Source organism: Arachis duranensis, unplaced genomic scaffold, assembly GCF_000817695.3.
Source record: "Arachis duranensis cultivar V14167 unplaced genomic scaffold, aradu.V14167.gnm2.J7QH unplaced_Scaffold_343483, whole genome shotgun sequence".
NCBI lineage: Eukaryota > Viridiplantae > Streptophyta > Magnoliopsida > Fabales > Fabaceae > Arachis > Arachis duranensis.
This window is the reverse complement of record NW_026264909.1, coordinates 2995935-2998385: the sequence shown is the minus strand read 5'-3', so window position 1 is coordinate 2998385 and position 2451 is coordinate 2995935. Positions and strand designations below refer to the sequence as shown.

The following is a 2451-nucleotide window of genomic DNA, read 5'->3' as shown; positions in this document are numbered from 1 at the left end:
CAAAAATTTGATTTTAAAATATCTTTTCTAAACTTCTTATCTTCTTATCTTTTCAAATTTGATTTTCAAATCTTTTTCAACTAACTATTTGACTTTTTGTTTGTTTCTTATCTTTTCCAAAATCAGCTAACAACTTTTCTCTCTCTCTAATTTTCGAAAATACCTCCCTCTTTTTCAAAAATTCTTTTTTTAATTAATTAATTATTTTAAATTTTAATTTTAATTTTATTTCTTATCTTTATTTTTTAAAATCATTTAACCCCTTTTCAAAATTTAATTTCGAAAATTTCTGTCTCTCATCTTATTCTATTTATCTATTCATTCACTAACACTTCTCTTCATCTCAAATCACTGCCCCTATCCTCACCTTTGTGCTTGGATTCTCCTTTCTTTATCCCCTTTCTTCTTCTACTAAAAATAAGGAACCTCTTTACTGTGACATAGAGGATTTCTCTTCTTTTTCTGTTCTCTTCTCTTTCATACGAGCAGGAACAAGGAAAAAGGCATTCTTGTTGAAGCTGATTCAGAACCTGAAAGGACTCTGAAGAGGAAACTAAGAGAAGCTAAATTACAACAATCCAAAGACAACCTTGCTAAAATTTTCGAATAAGAAAAGGAGATGGCAGCCGAACCCAACAACAATAATGCAAGAAGGATGCTTGGTGATTATACTACACCTACTTCCAAGTTTGATGGAAGAAGCATCTCAATTCCTGCCATTGGAGCAAACAATTTTGAGCTGAAACCTCAACTAGTTGCTCTAATGCAACAGAACTGCAAGTTTCATGGACTTCCATCAGAAGATCCCTACCAGTTTTTAACTGAGTTCTTGCAGATCTGTGGGACTGCTAAGACTAATAGAGTAGATCTTGAAGTCTACAGGCTCATGCTTTTCCCTTTTGTTGTAAGAGACAGAGCTAGAGCATGGTTGGACTCTCAACCTAAAGATAGCCTGGACTCCTGGGATAAGCTGGTCACGGCCTTCTTGGCTAAGTTCTTTCCTCCATAAAAGCTGAGCAAGCTTAGAGTGGATGTTCAGACCTTCAAACAAAAAGATGGTGAATCCCTCTATGAAGCTTGGGAAAGATACAAACAGATGACCAAAAGGTGTCCTTATGACATGCTTTCAGAATGGACAATTCTGGATATATTCTATTATGGTCTGTCTGAGTTCTCTAAGATGTCACTGGACCATTCTGCAGGTGGATCCATTCACCTAAAGAAAACGCCTGCAGAAGCTCAAGAACTTATTGACATGGTTGCAAATAACCAGTTCATGTACACTTCTTAGAGGAATTCCGTGAATAATAGGATGCCTCAAAGGAAGGGAGTTCTTGAAATTGATGCTCTGAATGCCATATTGGCTCAGAACAAAGTGTTGACTCAGCAAGTAAACATGATTTCTCAAAGTCTAAATGGATGGCAAAATGCATCCAATAATACTAAAGAGGCATCTTCTGAAGAAGAAGCTTATGATCCTGATAACCCTGCAATAGCAGAGGTAAATTACTTAGGTGAACCTTATGGAAACACCTATAATTCATCATGGAGAAATCATCCAAATTTCTCATGGAAGGATCAACAAAAGCCTCAACAAGGCTTTAATAATGGTGGACGAACTAGGCTCAGCAATAGCAAGCCTTTTCCATCATCTTCTCAGCAACAGATAGAGAATTCTGAACAAAGCACTTCTAATTTAGCTAATGTAGTCTCTGATCTATCTAAAGCCACTTTAAGTTTCATGAGTGAAACAAGATCCTCCATTAGAAATTTGGAGGCATAACTGGGCCAGCTGAGTAAGAAAGTTACTGAAACCCCTCCTAGTATCTCCCAAGCAATACAGAAAAGAATCCAAAGAGAGAGTGCAAGGCCATTGATATACTCAACATGGCCGAATGCAAGAAGAAGGGAGAGGATGCTTATCCCAATGAGGAAGATCTCATAGGATGTCTCTCAAGCAGGAAGGAGTTCCCTATTGAGGATCCAAAGGAATCTGAGGCTCATATAAAGACCATAGAGATTTCATTAAATCTCTTTCTGCCATTCATGAGCTCTAAAGATTATTCTTCCTCTGAAGAGGATGAAGATGTAACTGGAGAGCAAGTTGCTCAATATCTTGGAGCCATCATGAAGCTGAATGCCAAGTTATTTGGTAATGAGATTTGGGAAGGTGAACCTCCCTTGCTCATTAGTGAACTTGATACCTGGGTTCAGCATACTTTACCTCAAAAGAGACAAGATCCTGGTAAATTCGTAATACCTTATACCATAGGCACCATGACCTTTGAGAAAGCTCTGTGTGACCTAGGGTCAGGCATAAATCTTATGCCACTCTCTGTAATGGAGAAGCTGGGGATCATTGAGGTATAGCCTGCCTTATTCTCATTACAATTGGCAGACAAGTCAGTAAGACAAGATTATGGATTAGTAGAGGACGTGTTAGTAAAGGTT

At 37.7% G+C, this 2451-nt stretch overlaps 1 non-coding gene across 1 annotated transcript; it reads right to left on the bottom strand.

Annotated features, from left to right (window-relative positions):
* Positions 1-1018: 1018 nt before the first annotated feature.
* On the bottom strand, positions 1019-1126 carry LOC127744399 (small nucleolar RNA R71). Its single transcript, XR_008005389.1, has one exon. It is a non-coding gene; the product is annotated as a small nucleolar RNA R71 (small nucleolar RNA).
* Between the last annotated feature and the right edge of the window lie 1325 nt (positions 1127-2451).